At 37.1% G+C, this 18,164-nt stretch overlaps 1 long non-coding RNA gene across 1 annotated transcript in view; it reads right to left on the reverse strand.

Annotated features, from left to right (window-relative positions):
* The window catches only part of LOC123605912, a 57,164-nt gene extending 39,031 nt beyond the window's left edge, over positions 1-18,133 (reverse strand). Inside the window, exons 1-2 of the long non-coding RNA XR_006715991.1 lie at positions 18,022-18,133; positions 6,423-6,480 (exon numbers count right to left, since the gene is read on the reverse strand). This is a non-coding gene — a long non-coding RNA (uncharacterized LOC123605912). The remainder of the gene's footprint in view (positions 1-6,422; positions 6,481-18,021) is intronic.
* Between the last annotated feature and the right edge of the window lie 31 nt (positions 18,134-18,164).

The raw sequence follows: 18,164 nt of genomic DNA on the forward strand, positions 1-18,164 counted from the left end.
ATAGAATAAAATACATTTTAAAATAGGTAGATGATTACATTTGTACATTTAGATAAAATAATGGGGAAAAAATACAAGAGCTTTTCAAAAGAAAAAAAAGGCCACCCAAACAAGTTTTTAAGAAGAATTTAAACTATTGGTTGCTAGGGGCACATGGTGAATTAGTCAGTTAAGCATCCAACTCTTGATTCCATCATGATCTCATGGTAGGTAAGATCAAGCCCCATGTTGGGCTCTGCACTGACAGCATGGAGCCTGCTTGGGATTCTCTCTCTCTCTTTCTATGTCCCTCCTCCATGAGCCTGTGCACACGCAAGTGTGCTCTCTCTCTCTCTTTCAAAAACAAACCAAACTAAACTAAACTAAAACTACTGGTAGCTAAACTTTTTGGTTCATGGTAACCTTTAATGTTACCTTTAATGTCATGACTTAATTTTTTCATGACATCTGTAGTCCAGAAGAAATACATAAGAGTTCTGTTAGGTACAAACAACTTAATAACTCTTTATATCCCAACCACTCAATTGCTATTTAGAAGGACAATTAACACAAATTGAAAAAAAGAATATTTTAATTTTAACCACATTTACTTACTAATGGGATGCATGTGTCTACTGATCACTGCACAACTTCTCAAGCCTTAGAATCATTTAGAAAACTGTCACTCTCATTTCCTGTCACACAATGATTGGCAACAGTACCTGCTTTATAAAAGAGTAGTCACCAAAAACCCAGGTTCCTGAAGATATTACCTAATCAAAAGGAATGTAGGATAAGGATAATCTAACGTTGAAACTATGAACCATCCCAGAGTAGTACTTTGTGTATCACTGTGTTTCCCTTGAACATTTAAAATATCCTGCAGTACCTCTGTGAGTTGCCTTCAGTGCCCCAAGGCACTTCAGTGCATTTTGGAAACAATGGATTTAAAGCTTGAAGTGCTTTTCTTTGTCACCATGGTTAGTTCTGCATTAGCCAATTGTCTGTGGTTAGAAAATTCCATTATTAACAACTAAGCAAAGTCTAAAGTAAATTAGCAAATCTTCCAGCACAGGGAAACAGGATGTTTGAGAATATTTTTGACAGCTCATGGATTTGGAAAATTCATGCTGCTTGCTCTGATACACATGCTTTCTTTTCTCCTCATCTTCTGAGATCCCTTTCCCAATTCAACAGTGGTATGAAAAATTTAAAGATGATTCCATGTAAAAGTAAAATAATGACCCTGGAGAGTTCAGGAACCTACTATCTTCGATACAGGCCTATGACCATTTAGAACTACTGCACCAGAAAACACCTAGGGAAGGTGAGGAATATACAATGATATAAACCAAGTTCTTAATTGCTTCATTATTGATGCATAATTCCAGATCCCCAATCTCAGTGAATATGTGTGAGCAGCACACAAATAGTACTGACAAGTAGAAACACTATGTATGCATGGACAGAATTTCCCTCTTGGCAAAGCACAAAAATATCATCAGCTTTAGGCAAAGAATAAAAAAGCAGAAATTGTTGTTTTGCACAATTTCCACTTAAAAAATAAATATTCTAAAGCTTTTGACTATGTGGAAGGAGTCTGAGAGAATTACTATGATTGGTCTCCATCCCCAAACAGTTAACTGTTCTTGTAGGGTTAACATTTAGTTAGCCCCTCTAACCTAGTTTAGGATTACAATATAAACACCTCACTCAGAAACTACAAGCTATGCAGCCCTCTATCTCTAAATAAAATTTAATTTCCACCTACCAAAGGTTTCAAAACTGCAAACTTCCCTTTATTTTGCTCCTTTCTTATTTATTGTTTATCTATGACAATCAAGAAGAATCACAGGCCCACAGAGTGTTACTGTTCTATCAACTCTATCTCACTCTTCATTGCTATCCAGCTTTTTCTGCTACAGTACATAGCATAATTTTCTCCTGGTGGGATGTAATGGCATTACAATTAGAGTGAGGGCTATTTTCACCTTATCTCCATCAAACCAGAACTGAACTAGATTAAAAACAACTGGAGGGTTGAGGGTAGAGATAGGGAGAGGGCTAATGACAGAAAGGAATCCTGAGAAACTCCAAGTGAAGGTGACAGAATAGCTGAAGGCTGAGACAGGGTCGCTTGGGAATGGGGGCAGGAATCTACACATCCCCTTCCCCTCTTAGTGCTTAAAAATCACTTTCCAGTTCCCATGTCCCACATTTCCTTCCTAGTTAAATCTTCAGGCCTATCTTATAAAGGCTGCGGAAATGCTCTGTGAGACACTGGTCATTCACAGATTGTGTGTTGGGGGCATGTTCTCACATTACTGTTCCAACATTTAGAAACTTGCAATAAGACTGAAAGGAACCTGACACAGGCCATAATTCCTTGCTTTCAAGCAAGTCTGTGTTTTAATTACACCACTTCTGTTCTGGAACATTTCTGCAGAAGCACCACCCTTCACATTAGCCCTCCATCACCCAATCCACTAATGTTTCTGCTACTGTAGAATGGACCTACCATCTTTCTTAATTTAAACCCATCTCCTTTGGAGCTATCATCCATGTGGGATAAAATGTCTAGTTGTAAAGTTTCCAGCTGGAGCATTCAGTGAACTAAATGACCATTTAAAATAGCACCTAGCACAATAGATGACACACAGCAGGTACTCAATAAATGTGTATTAAATAACCAAATAAAAAATGCTACAAGTTACAGGTCACTCTAGCATCAAATAAACTGTGTTCTTGATTAAAAAAAAACACACATTTTAAAACTTATACTGTAATTGGTTAAGTTGCATTTTTGCAACTATTAGCAAATCTAGACACAATGAGATTCAGATACAAAACATAACAGGTAAAACCACGTGGCATAATGACTGGCACACTTTAGCCATTCAAATCTGGTGGCTGAATTTAAATTATGTTAGACTGGGGTTTTTAATCACAGTGAAACTTAGATGTCAGCAATTCTTAACCTCAGACAAAATGCATTCCCAAGGTTAATACCTCTGGACAGTACTTTATATCTTTGTCAAATTTATTCCATACCTACTCAAGTTATATCTTCAACATGAAATTCTCTTAGATTGTTAGAAATGAGCAGAAGACACGAATAGACACTTTTCCAAAGAAGACATCCATATGGCCAACTGACAGATGAAAAGATGTTCAACATCACTCATCATCAGGGACATACAAATCAAAACCACAATGAGATACCACCTCACACCTGTCAGAATGGCTAAAATTAACATCAGAGAAAACAACAGATTTGGCAAGAATGCAGGGAAAGGGGAACCCTCTTGCACAGTTGGTGGGAATACAAACTGGTACATCACTGTGGAAAACAGTATGGAGGGTTCTTAGAAGTTAAAAATAGACCTATCTTATGACCCAGCAATGGCACTACTAGGTATTTACACAAAGGATACAAAAATGCAGAGTTGAAAGGACACATGCACCCTGATATTTATAGCAGCATCATTAACAATAGCCAAGGTATGGAAAGAGTCCAAATGTCTATCAACTGATGAATGGATAAAGAAGATGTGGTATATATCTCCAATGGAGTATTACTCAGCCATTAAAAAGAATGAAATCTTGCCATTTGCAACAACATGGACAGCACTAGAGTGTATTATACTAAGCAAAGTAAGTCAATCAGAGAAAGACAAATACCATATGATTTCATTCATATGTGGAATTTAAGAAACAGAAAAACATATGGAAGGAAAAACAAAGAGAGAAAGAAGCAAATCATAAAATGCTCTTAAAGATAGAGAAAAAACTGAGGGCTGATGGAGGGAAGGGTGGGGATTAGGTATTAAAGACAGCACTTGTTGTGATGAGCACTGGATATTATATGTTAAGTGATGAAGCACTAAATTCTACTCCTGAAAACAGTATCACACTATATGTTAACTACACAGCAAAAGAAAGCATTTCTCTGAAATTCCTCATCATGATTCCCACAAGAATTTTTTAACTCTTTCCTTATTTTCAACACAGAAAAACTTTTTGTCCAGTTATGTAAAATGGGTAATTTGTCATTTGCATTTAAAATGAGCAAAGGATAGAGTTATCCCACCACCTTGTGGACTATTAGGGTATTGCTACTTCGGAGCCAAAAGCACATTTTAATGGGAAGCTTGTGAACACTGAATACTGAACAGGGTTTGCTCATGCTTTTCCAAATCCCCGCAGCTGTGCTGTCCCTGATTCCACATCATCAAATCTTACCCATTCCTCAAAGCACAGTTTAAAAGTCCCCTAATACAGCCTTCTATAACTGCAAATTAAAATTACAAGAAAATAGCTAAGTGAACATGTATCTCTGCTCTAAATTTCCATTCCACTTATCTGGTTCCTCTTATTTTCTAGTTGTATTACATAGTTTTATCTTCCCTATTGGACTTTAAATATTTTTAGAACAAGTAGACAATCCCTTTCAGTGGGGTACTGAAGCCAGCTCACACCTGCTCTCATGAACAGTTTAATACACAGAAATTTTGCAAGCCAGTTACTAAACTGTTGAAAGCTTAAAATCATCCCAGCTTGGATGTATATTTATACAACAGAAATCACAAAACATCACAAATCATGACCCTTTAAAAAAAATTATTTATCTTTAACTTCTCCACATCTCATTTTCTCTCCATGTAATACATAGTGAAAAGTAGCAGTAACTTCTACCTCACAAGATTGTTGTAAAGATTAAACAAAACCTACATAAAAGGCTTTGTCTAGCATCTGGTATATGGTATTTGCTCACCAAATATTATAATTATTCCCCATACTCCATCACAGTTCCTGGCAAGAGTAAATCCTCAATATATACTCAATTGTTGAATGACAAATAAAATCAAGAATTCCAATGGGAAATTTTAAAAGACTTTAGTTAACAGTGATAATAGTCTCAGGTTAACAATAGGACAAACCATTACCAGGGCAATAAGCTCATACTTAGAAATAACCCAGACATTTTCTTTCTTTCCCTCTTCCTCTAAATCAATCTCTGAGAGAAAGAGAGAGAGAGAGAGAGAGAGAGAGAGAGAGAGAGAGAATATCCTTATCTCCTTCAGTATCTCTCCGATTCTCATTTACTCTAAAGCGCCTTCCTTCCTCATTTCTCTTTTAACTTTATTTCATAATGCAAAATAAATAATTTATGCTGTACTCTGTTCCAAAAAAGCTTTGTGGTGAATAATAGATAACTTGGTTTCATGTTTAGTGAAGAAGCATTTTAAGTCTCTCCAAGGGAAGAAAATGAAGTAGGTTTTTAACCACCTCTTTCATTGATCCCATGCTCCTGTTTGGCTTTTGGCAGAAAATGGGTTCTTTATATTGACTTTTGGGGAAAGACAAAATTAAGTTTGCAACTACAAAGCTGAAAACCAAATTACCATTAATTCCAGACACTCTCCAAAAGAGGAAGCAAGAAATGACCCTGTCTTTTAAAGTTGATGTCACTCTCTTATCTCTACACCTATCTCATCCCAATCGTAATATCGTGTTTCTTTAGATATAAGGCAGCTTCTGGTAGTTAACTACGTCCAAAGATCTGCCATAGCTTTACTTGCTTACTGAAAAATAAAACCAAAAAATTGGAACAACCAATTAGTTGTACATAGAATATTATTTACTCCAGATGGTTTGAAATAAAATTCTAACTATTCAAATATAAATTTATTCGCCTAAAATAAATTTTCCCTTGCTTAGATATTATTAACTACTACGGAATTTTTTAATGGTGAAAAATTAAAGTATTATAATACTACCTCTAAGATGACCATTTGCCCTAGAACATATAAATTCTGTCCATGATCATTTCTAGTTTAAAACTACACATAGGTTGAAACAAAGAGCAGGTCCACAAGGTAGTGCAAGGCACTCTGTTTAGTGGAATATGTACATCATTGTTGGTCTACATAGTGCCCTTGTCCAAGAACATGTGGATGACAATGTGTGACAGGAAAGGGTTTCCTCCAAGAAGTGGAAATAAGGTGGGTGAATCAGAAATTAAAACTCCAACTAACCTGCAGGCATCTATATTTAAGATAATATATTGTGTTTGACTCAACTCCCAGACTGTTTCCAAAGGACACTGTCAAACACAACGATTCTTTTCTCCCACCAGCTGTCACCACCAAGTTGGCTATACTTGTGTTTTCCCTTTGTGTTTGAAAGTCAGACCTAAAGCAGATGGCTGGACTCAGTGCCAGAGCAAAAGTAAAATTGGTTGTCTCACCTCAGGAGATACTGCCAGACTTCAGTAAGACAAAACTTGTAGCAACAAACACCTACAAAATCTGGGGTCTGGAAAACACAAACTGAACCTCCTGTTTAATTTACCAAGTAAAAACAAACAAACACATAAACAAACAAAAAACACGTAGGGGGGAATTGTAATTAGTTTGCTAAAAAATGATGAGAAAACTCACATATTTCATCTTCAGTGAGACACTGTTCCTGTGTCCTCAACTCTATAATTTCCAGGCTCTGTAAAAAAGCAAATTATATTCAATGTTCTTCTAAACTGAGCTCACAGATAAATTCTAAAACATGAAATATAATCTTCCAGAGCTGAAACTTTACTAAAGCAAATATATGTTAAGCTATTTGACTAAAAAAATACTGCAAATTAAAATTACAAGGGAACTAAATGGAAGGTGAGACTGTCCAACTGAGGGTATTAAAGCTAGAATCAGGATTAAAGAGGGGAATCCAGAACTGCAAGAAATGACCATTCATTAACCACAGTATAATTATAACATATAACTGAGAGTGGAAGAGTTAGGATCAGTATAACACTGAAGAACCCCTCTTACTATTGCAAAAAAAAGTTTTACTTCCCATAAAAATAATCTTTGGCCTTCCATTTTGAAGCTGAATGGTTTCTGAGTTCAAAGAGCCACCTATTTGGTCTGTCCTAGGTGGCACAGAAACAGAGCAATTTGTTGTTCCCATTAACTTATTAAAAATGTCTAAAAAGACAAGAAAATAATTAACTTAGTAAAAATGTCTAAAAAGACAAGAAATCACTTTGACAGCCATTCATAAATTGGTGATTTTCTCTGCATTTTTATTACTACCAAGAGAGATGAAATCATATATGCAATAGATTTCTCTTATTCAGTCCCCTAGCTCAGATTACTGAAGACTAGTAAATTTATATAATAACAGCTGACTGTCACAAGGCGGAGACCTCAGTGGCCTAACTGACCATTCTCAGTAGTCAGGCTTCAAGAGTAGGATACCCAGAAGTAAGATAAAGGTTTCTTTTGAGGCAGACTAATTAATCTGATTATTTAATCAAAGCCCAAGGGCAACAGCCCTCAAAATAAAACTTTTTTCAGACCTTAAAAAAAGAATCTCTCAAATTACATGGTGCCCTTCACTACAGAAATTACTATACAATTAAACAATGTGAGGGTTAGAGGCACTGACCCCTCACACAGTTGAAAATACACATATAAATTTTGACTCCAATACTTAACTACTAATAGCCTACTGTTGACTGGAAGCCTTACTGATAACATAAACATTCTATTAACACATATTTTGTATGTTATATGTGTTTTATACTGTATTCCTACAATAAGCTGGAGAAAAGAAAAGGCTATTGAAAAAATAATAAAAATACATTTACAGTACTGTACTTTAAAATATCCATGTATAAGCAGACCCATGCAATTCATACCTATGCTGTTCAAGGGTAAATTTTACTTTCAAATAAGATGTAATACTGTATATATTTTTTAATTTCATGATTTCTAAGCCTTAACTTCCTCCACAGCAGCTGGTGGAAAGGTAGCCTCTGAACATGGCTAAGACTTGGCAACACAACTTGTGAGAAGCTTTGTCTTCAGAGAGGCAGCTTCAGACCTGGGCCCAAATCCCACTGTACCACTCATACATATAGGAGAGACAAAAAACAAAAACAAACTATTTATCTGAACTTCGGTTCCCAGATTTTATCCAAGACAGCAAATATTGCCTACTTCATGAAGTGGTTGTGAAGATTAAATAAAAATGTATAATGTTTAGCATAGTGTGTAGAAATGTAGCATCCAATACAGTAGTCATTAACTCTATGTGACTATTTAAATCAAATCTAAATTAATTACAATTACATTTTTTGATGTTTATTTATTCTTTTTTTTTTTTAATTTTTTTTTCAACGTTTATTTATTTTTGGGACAGAGAGAGACAGAGCATGAACGGGGGAGGGGCAGAGAGAGAGGGAGACACAGAATCGGAAACAGGCTCCAGGCTCTGAGCCATCAGCCCAGAGCCTGACGCGAGGCTCGAACTCACGGACCGCGAGATCGTGACCTGGCTGAAGTCGGACGCTTAACCGACTGCGCCACCCAGGCGCCCCGATGTTTATTTATTCTTGAGAGAGACAGACAAACAGAGCATGGGTGGGGGAGAGGTAGAGAGAGAGGGAGACAAAATCCAAAGCAGAGTCCAGGCTCTGAGCTGTCAGCACAGGGCCGGATGCAGGACTCAAATCCACCAACCGTGAGATCATGACCTGAGCCGAAATCGGATGCTTAACCAACTGAGCCATCCGGGTGCCCCTAAAGTAATTACAATTAAATAAAACTTAAAATTCAGTTCTTCATTCACACTAGCCATATTCCAAGTAATCAATAGTCACATGCAGCTGGTGTCTACTATACTGAACAGCATAAATACAGAACATTTTCATCATCATAGAAATATTTGGACATTGCTAGAGAATGTAAGTGCTCAATAAATGTCCATTTAATCTGCCTCGCATTTTTTCCTTCTCCTCGTCAATTTCACTAAGTTCTCAGGATGCCCAAGATATTTCCATATCAGGAAAGAAAGCAGTATGATAAAACATATATGTGTTTATCACTTCTTTCACTTCCAGGAATATTGGAGTTCTAAAAGAGGACCAAAGTGCTTACCACAAATGGGAGTTTTACTGATGGGGATTTCAAGCCTTGCAGTCAGATACTGGAGAAGGTCTTTTTGCAGAAAAAGAGTATCCACAATGTACAATTCATACCTAAAAATCTACCTATTCACAGCAATGACATTGATTTTAACACATTAACATTTACTGAGATGATGAAAAAGAAAAGAGCTTTTTCCCCTATAGAATTAATTTCACAACATTTTTTCCTGGTTGGAATATCTAAAAATAAACATAAATTATCAGCATTTTTCCAGAAATACTTTAACCATGTTCGTTTGGGTATTTGAGTAGAATTCTTTGCATCAGTCTTTTTGTTTCTTTGATTTAATTTCCTTTATCCTTCCAAATAACCAGAATTGGAGCTGGTAAGCTACTAGAGTGAACATACTGACAGAGGTATAGAAAGTTGCAGGAATTATAAAACATTGAAATTTAATAAAACTCCTAAGAAAAATCCTGGTGTCAGATGATACTTGAGGGTATCTGGTGAAATTATCTCATAGATCCTTGTAGACATGGGCTTAAATGTTCCAGGAAGATTTCTCTGCAACACGACATTTGTGGCACTAAACTTCAAAGGATACACATCTTTGCTTTCAAAATTATGAGTAGAAGAGGCTGGCCTATGTGCCTTATTATAAATGAGGAGAAAGGAGATGTAGTACTTTTTAAAAATCATGACCTTCGCTTATGCATGGCATCTTTCTAGGTAATATGCAAAGCTACATTCTCGAGTCAAAATGAAAATGTGTGAACCTAACTCCTTGAATGGCTTTTGCAAACAAGTTGCAAACACAGCCAATCTATTCTCATAGCCTTGGTCATAGTACTTGAATACACCTGGTAATAAATCTGATCATAGGTCTTTAATGAGTGAAATAAATTCCCTGCTGGTGATGTTTCAGGTTAAATAAGTACATAATTCTCTCCTTTCACCTCTTTTACCTATGTTACTTATGCTAACAATATTCTGTACTTATGCTAACAATATTCTGATTGTGATTATTCCTCAATGCGTTTTGTTGTCAATATCAACAAGGTATGGATTTCATTAAACTACAATGCAATGCTAAAAATATAGGACATGAGCAAGTTTTTTATTCTTCTGAAACCATATATTTGCTAGCAGTCTAAACACAAAAACATAAGCCACTGTCTTGTTAAAAGTACAAATAACACAGGATCATAATTTTGTAAACTACAACTCTCAAGTTATTTTAATCAATAGCCATATTTTTTCTTACTGCAAAATGATCCACATGCCATCCACTTTGACATACAATTTCAGCTACTAAAAAGACACATTTTCTGAACAATTTACTTTCTATTCTGCTATCATTTTACAATATTGGGCACATATTATGTACAGTATAACTCATTATTATCCCTTCCACCAGGTATAAATTTTATGTTTCTTACTATTGTTGGATGTAAATTTCTACTCATGTCATCTTGGGAGGCATTCTGTAGTGAAAACCCATCAAAAAGACAAAGTATTCAAAATAAAACACATAACTTACCAACTTGTAAAATGAATACCAATTCATAAATATCAACTAACTTCGGTACAGAGCAGAGTGGCTGATATTCTAGCCTGAACCTTCTAATAATGATAATGGTAATAATAGTGCCGTCATCTCCAGTGGTCTAAATTCTTTGACTACAATTAAAGAAACCACACTGACTTCACCTAAATCCAAAGGAAGAATTTATTATAAGAATACAAATATGTAGTGTAAATTAAAAAGCGATCAGAACCAGAAATATCCAGGTGTTAAGAACTAAGAAATCCTCTCTCCTTGTCACTGATCTGCCTTGTTTTTCTCTGAGAAAACTATCTGCCTCTCCACCAATATACCAAATAAAGCTACCTCCTGCTCCCAAATTATACATATAGTTTTAGCTGGGTTTGGTCTCAGTTACTCACAAAAACAATCTTAGTGGCCTAGTGTAAATAAAGTATGCATCAAGAAGTCAAAAGTATGAGTTAAGACTTAAGAGTCGTGTAATACCAGCAAGCCCACTCCATGATTGGGATGGGATGGGATGGGATGGGATGGGATGGGATGGGATGGGATGGGATGATGGGGAGGGGCATGTTCTCAGAAAGTAAAGAGTCAATAAGTAGGGCAGAAACCCCCAGAAGTATCAACAGCTGTGCTTTGTTCTCTTCAAAATGATTTCATTTACACAATCTTATTTGATGAGAGGATCCAGGTGCTTATACTAGGCCTACTTAATATTAGGTAGTGATAATTATTATGGGAAAGTTAAGATTTCCAAATTATTCTATTCATGCTGTCATTAACACTAACAACTATATAACTTGTGCTTACTTTAGGCCTTTCATCACTGACTATAAAGTATATCCAAGATTAAATTGAAATAATGCTAGTAAGACTTTGAGGAAAGAGTGGCTTCTTAATACAAAATCATGCAGAACTTCATTAAAACATTGCAAAAAAGTAAAAAATAATATATACATATATATGATGAAACTATGTCTATTATAATCTATTTTTATTAAAAAAAATGGTAAGATCATATGGTCATACTCCATAATTTAGCCAAAGATCATTCAACCTACATAATGTTAGAGTTTTAGTATACTGAATTATTTTTTATTAGTGATCCAAGATTCATTTTTCTTCTGCCAATGAAAAAGCCAAAAAAATTTTTGAATAATCAATGTAATATTCAGGTCCAAGACTATTCATAGCAGTCAATTTGGGCTACTCATTAATGTCCAGGAATACATCTTTTTCTTTTTACCTGTAACAGTTTTCAGAATAAATTTTGAAGATCTAGGTTTCTGATAGTGAAGAGCAGGTGGCTAGAGAAAGCAAGGTAAGTTTTTAGGCGTGGAAAAGATGAAAGACTGACTGCTTTGCACTCTGAAGATTGGATATATCAGTCTGCAAACATCCTCTCATTATTTTAATCTCACACAAAAGTATATAAAATACTTTTGGATCCTTTGTTAGCAAGATAAAAACAAATTAAACTGAAGGGCTGACATGAACTGAATCTTATTCAGGAAGCACCGTCACCAACAGCTTCAGGAAAAAAACAAAGTGGATCCTTCAAAATATCATTCCAAAGGGCAGATGATACTACCACGAAAGAGTAAAAAAATAAAAACAGCATGATAATTGCAAATACAGGATAGTGGGTCTTCTCATTGCTCCTATAATTCTTTCTTCATAACACTCTTATTATTCTTATTAATTTCTGGGTATATGCAATTATTTGTTTGCTGGAATGGAACATTCCTTGGACATCTTGTCCTCTTCATGAGTACTTTCCCCAAATTGGTAAACAGACCACTATGCATGTAATCATTGTTCAAACCTTTTCTTAAAATGGAAAAATAGCATGTTCTTTTGGTATTTGCAAAATTTTTTCATTGTTTACAATTCCTGAAAAATGAAATGAACCTATCTTCAGCCAATCTGAAATTACTCTTTTCTATACACATCTTTCTCTTTATTCCTTTACTCATGCTATTCCTTTTGCCAGGAATGCCCTCTCTTAATCTTCCTAAATCCTATCCATTCTTCAAAGCCTATGGTAAATAGACTCTTCTCTGTGAAGCTTTCCCTGGTCTCCCCAGCTAAAAATTTTTCCTTCTGTTGAAGTTCCATAGCATTTTACCTAAACCTTCCTTATATCCCTTATTTATATTATAGCCGATTGCATTACATAAATGAATATCTCCTAAGTTTAAAAGTACACAACCATGTCTGATGAAGTATTTACTAGGCAGCTACCTTTAAGCCTATGGCTCTTAGGGGTATAAGACTTCGATTTCAGGAAGCTCCCACACTCTATTAATGAGGTTCTCTTCTACTTGCATTTGAGCCATTCTCTGGGAAGACAAAGAAGAATGCTCTGAGGCACGTTTGTGACCTGCCGTGTAACTGACCACATGCACTATTCCCACAAAACATCTGAAGCCTCTCTGATGGCAGGCTGAACATTCTCAGTGAACCTAATGCCACATGTGGCCTATGAGAGTCCTGTGAGTCTGAACATTTAGTTAAATCTAACTAAAATGATCCTTGGTAGGCCATTTTAATAAGGATTCAAATACCTAATTATGGAAATTAAATAATTAGTACATGGAAAGATTTTAGTGGTGTCTGGCACATAAAAACAAATAAATAAATATTAGCTACTGCTTCCCATGGTCAGAAACTGGTCCAGTAGAACTATAAACTTAGGCGTGTCTGATTCCAGATTCTATGCTCCATTTCTTTGGGGCATTTTACTACATAGAATCGATTTCCTATTTTCCCCTCTAAACCTGCTCTCAAAAATGAATTTTTTGGGGAATGCAAACTGGTATATCACTCTGGAGAACAGTATGGAGGTTCCTCAAGAAACTAAAAATAGAACTACCCTATGATGCAGCAATTGCACTGTTAGGTATTTACCCAAAGAATACAAAAATACAGATTTAAAGGGGTACATGCACCCCAATGTTTATAGCAGCATTATCAACAATAGCCAAACCATGGAGAGAGCCCAAATGTCCATTGATGAATAGATAAAGATGTGTGGTGTGTGTGTGTGTGTGTGTGTGTACACACACACAATGCTATATAACTCAGCCATCAAAAAGAAATCTTGGGGCACCTGGGTGGCTCAGTCAGTTAGGGGTCCGACTCTTGATTTTGGCTCAGGTCATGATCTCCTGATTTGTGAGATGGAGCCCTGCGTTGGGCTCTCAAAATAAATAAACTTAAAAAAATATGAAATCTTGCCATCTGCAGTGACGTGGATGTAGCTAGAATGTATTATGCTAAATGAAATAAAGTGAGTCAGAGAAAGACAAATTCCATATGAGGAATTCAAGAAACAAAACAGATGAACATATGGGAAGGCAGGGGGAGAAGAGAGTGAAACAAATCACGTGAGACTCTTAACAATACAGAACCAACCATGGGTTGATGGAGGGAAGTGGGTGGGGGATGGGCTAGATGGGTGATGGGTACTAAGGAGGGCAGTTGTTGTCATGAGCACTGGGTGTTGTATGTAAGTGATGAAGCACTGAATTCTACTCCTGAAACCAAAATCACACTGTGCATTAACTTTAAATTAAATTTAAATTTTAAAAAGAAAAAAAATGGGTTTTTGTATCACACGTGTACTTCAGTGCAAAACTAAGTTACTTTCTTACTTGTTCCTGGATACACATTATAAGCCTGATTATCTATTTCTAAACCTATTGGGTACGGACTGAATGTTTGTGACCCTCTAAAGTTCACTTGTTGAAGACCTAACGTGATGGTGTTTGGAGGTAGGGCCGCTGAGGGTAATTATGTAATGAGAGTAGAACCCTCATGATGCGATTTTATAAGGAGATGAAGGGAAAGCTAGCTCTTTCTCTTTCCCCCACATAAGGATACAATGAGAAGAGTCAGCCATTGCAAACCAAGAAGAGGGCCTTCACCAAGAAACTGACCATGCTGGCACTCTGATCTCAGACTTCCAGCCTTTAGAACTGTGAAAAATAAATGTTTGTTGTTTAAGACACTCAACCTATAGTATTTTGTTATAGCAGCATGAACTAAGACACTATTAATACCAAGGGAATGGTATGAACTATGAATGTAAACAGTTTCTTCCCTCCAGAAAAACTAAGAGCAACACTCTGGAAAACATGGGAAAAAAAAAAAGAAGACAAGTCACCAAAAACTATTTTGTATTGAAATGGGTCTAAGAAAAGTATAAAAAAAATGGGGCGGGGGGGAATGGGACACAGATCATGAACTCAGATTTCTTCACTGTCTTTTCATTCCTGCACCATTTTAAAGACCCCAAACTGGAATTGAGAGTAAGCATGACATGGATTCTAATCAGTATACCCCACACCACCCCCAGGACACACACACACACACAGACTTTGGCCCTGTATCAAAAGACATACAAATAAATGTACCAAAATTACTTGTTAAAATGTTTCTCTCTCCCTCCCTCTTTTCTATATCTCTTCCATGTATATGTAATTTTTATGACTTTAATAAGAGAGTTTTGCCTGCGAGTATACTAAAAAGTTTCAGAAACCAAGAGAAATATCTTATAGAGTAAATTGGGAGCCCAAAGAAAAGAATAACCAAACCTATAGAAAGCAGGATCAGGAAAGATAGAGAAATGAAGACACTTGAGCTGAGTAAACAGACAGTATGGGGAAAAGGCAATGGAGACACAAGAATAATGTGACCAAAGGTACGGAGGCCCAAGTAGCATGACTGGTTGAGAAAATGTAAGTAGAACAAGGAGTTAAAATTTGAGACCAAAGAAATAGGCAAGGGCCTTATAAGCCAGGATACAGAAGGTGGACTCTGACAGAAACATGGAACAAACACGGGATTTTAATTATTATTTTTTAATATAATTTGTTGTCAAGTTGGCTAACATACAGTGTATACAGTATGTGCTTGGCTTTGGAAGTAGATTCCCATGATTCATCGCTCAATTACAACACCCAGTGCTCATCCCAACAAGTGCCTTCCTCAATGCCCATCACCTATTTTCCCTTCTCCACTGCCCTCCCACCATCAACCCTGTTTGTTCTCTGTACTTAAAAGTCTTTTATGGTTTGCCTCCCTCTCTGTTTGAAACTATTTTTCCCCTTCCCTCCTGCCATGGTCTTCTGTTAAGTTTCTCAAATTCTACATATAAGTGAAAACATATCTGTCTTTCTCTGACTGGCTTATTTCACTTTGCATAATACTCTCCAGTTCCATCCACATTGTTGCAAATGGCAAGATTTCATTCTTTCTCATTGCCAAGCAGTATTCCATTGTATATACAAACCACATCTTTATCCATTCATCAGTTGATGAACATTTGGGCTCTTTCCATAATTTGGCTATTGTTGATAGTGCTGCTATAAACATTGCGATACATGTGCCCTTATGAATCAGCACTCTTGTATCCTTTGGATAAATTCCCAGGAGTGCTATTGCTGGGTCATAGGGTAATTCTATTTTTAATTTTTTGAGGACCCTCCACACTGTTTTCCAGAGCAGCTGTACCAGTTTGCATTCCCACCAGCAGTGCAAGAGGGTTCCCGTTTCTCGACATCCTCACCTCCATATCTGTTGCTTCCTGACTTGTTAATTTTAGCCACTCTGACCGATGTGAGGTGGTTTTCAATGTGGTTTTGATTTGTATTTCCCTGATGATGAGCGATGTTGAGCATCTTTTCATGTGTCTATTGGCTATCTGGATGTCTTCTTTGGAAAAGCTTCTATTCATGGCTTTTTTCCATTTCTTCACTGGATTATTTGTTTTTCGGGTGTGGAGTTTGGTGAGTTCTTTACAGATTTTGGATACTAACCCTTTATCCAATATGTCATTTGCAAATATCTTCTCCCATTCCATCGGTTGCTTTTTAGTTTTGTTGAATGTTTCCTTAGCTGTGCAGAAGTTTTTTATCTTGATGAGGTCCCAATAGTTCATTTTTGCTTTTATTTCCCTTGCCTTCAGAGATGTGTCCAGGAAAAAGTTGCTGCGGCTGAGGTCAAAGAGGTTGTTGCCTACGTTCTCCTCTAGGGTTTTGATAGTTTCCTGTCTCACATTTAGGTCTTTCGTAATTTTGAGTTTATTTTTGTGTATGGTGTAAAAAAGTGGTCCACTCATTCCTCTGTATGTTGCTGTCCAGTTCTTCTAGCAACGTTTGCTGAAGAGACTTTTTTCTTGGATACACTTTCCTGCTTTGTCAAAGATTAGTTGGCCATACATTTGAGGGTCCAATTCTGGGTTCTTTATTCTATTCCATTGGTCTATGTGTCTGTTTTAAGTACAGATTTTAAACAAAGTATAATAAAGTAAGGGTGATTTGGGAGAATGTTAGACTCGAAGAAAAGAATTTCAAGAGTCAAAGGAAGAAACCACAACCTGAGACTAAATAGAAATGAAAATGTGAAAAATTACAAAAGTAGAATCACCAAGATTTGGCCAGGAAGCTCCTAGCTATGGAGGTCTAAAGTGAGGAAGAAATACAGGGAAATGCTTTGGTTTGTTGCTTTAGTAACTCTGGCAATCGTGGACAAATTACTGTCCCGGTTTATTTTAAAAGAGAAAAGGAAGATTTGCAGAAGAATTAGTCACCTAAGGTCCATATGAACTTGTGGTGTCTGTAAGACAGGAAAAATGTTCAATAATCAGGGGAACCTGGGTGGCTCAGCTAGTTAAGCATCTGACTTGGGCTCAGGTCATGATCTCCAGGTACCAGAGTTGGGGCCCTGCGATCCACTCTGCTGACAGCTCAGAGCCTGGAGCCTGCTTCAGACTCTCTCTCTCTCTCTCTCTCTCTCTCTCTCTGCCCCTCACACGCTCACGCTCTGTCTTTCTCTCTAGAATAAAAAAACATTAAAAAAATTTTTTTTATGTTCAATAATCGGCTATCCACAACCAGAGCGAAGCAGATATCCACGTCTGAGCTGGAGAGAGAATACCTAATACTTTATAACAGTATTTGAAGCTATGTGGGGAAATGCTATTACTGAGGAAGCCCAGACAAGGCAAGTGAGAAGGAGCAGAGGCAGAAACCTGAGGGACACACACCAATATTTCAGAATCAGGCGGGAAAGGACAGTCAGCCAGAGGGCAGCCCATCCAGGGCAGGTGCCACAGAAGCTGCAATGAGACGGGGTTTCAAGTAGATGCGACAGGACAACCAGGTCAGACAACTTGGGAAATATCCCACTGGATTCAACAATTTCGAGTTTTTATCAGAATCCTTTGTTGAGGCAGAGTTTTTTCTAGGAAACGGGAAGCTGATGGGAAACAGATACCGCAATCAGGGCGTTCCCAATATGCCTTACGACGCCCTAAAGGCTATTCTGCCGCCTGAGAGCAAACCCCTTCACATGTCACCCAACTTCCACGCAAGTTCCAGAACCTGAAAAACCCCGGTGTGCAACTCCCCACTCAGCTTAGAGCGCGCTCCTCCCCCCACTCCCGCAATCTTCCCAGCCCTCAGAAACCTACACAAATGACTTCACCTCCAACCCTCCCTGAGGCTCACAGGAAAAATTAAAGCACTTCATTTTATGGTTCCAAAGCTACGTCCGTACCTTACAAAGCTTTGTATTATTTGTTGTGCATCTGGCTCAAAACAGAGCGAGCCACACCAAAACGTAGAGGAAAGCTGAGAAGACTCCCTCACAGGCCACTTGTGAAAGGAGAGAGAAAAACTACGATTCCCAAAAGGCAGCGG

Source organism: Leopardus geoffroyi, chromosome A2, assembly GCF_018350155.1.
Source record: "Leopardus geoffroyi isolate Oge1 chromosome A2, O.geoffroyi_Oge1_pat1.0, whole genome shotgun sequence".
Classification (NCBI taxonomy): domain Eukaryota; kingdom Metazoa; phylum Chordata; class Mammalia; order Carnivora; family Felidae; genus Leopardus; species Leopardus geoffroyi.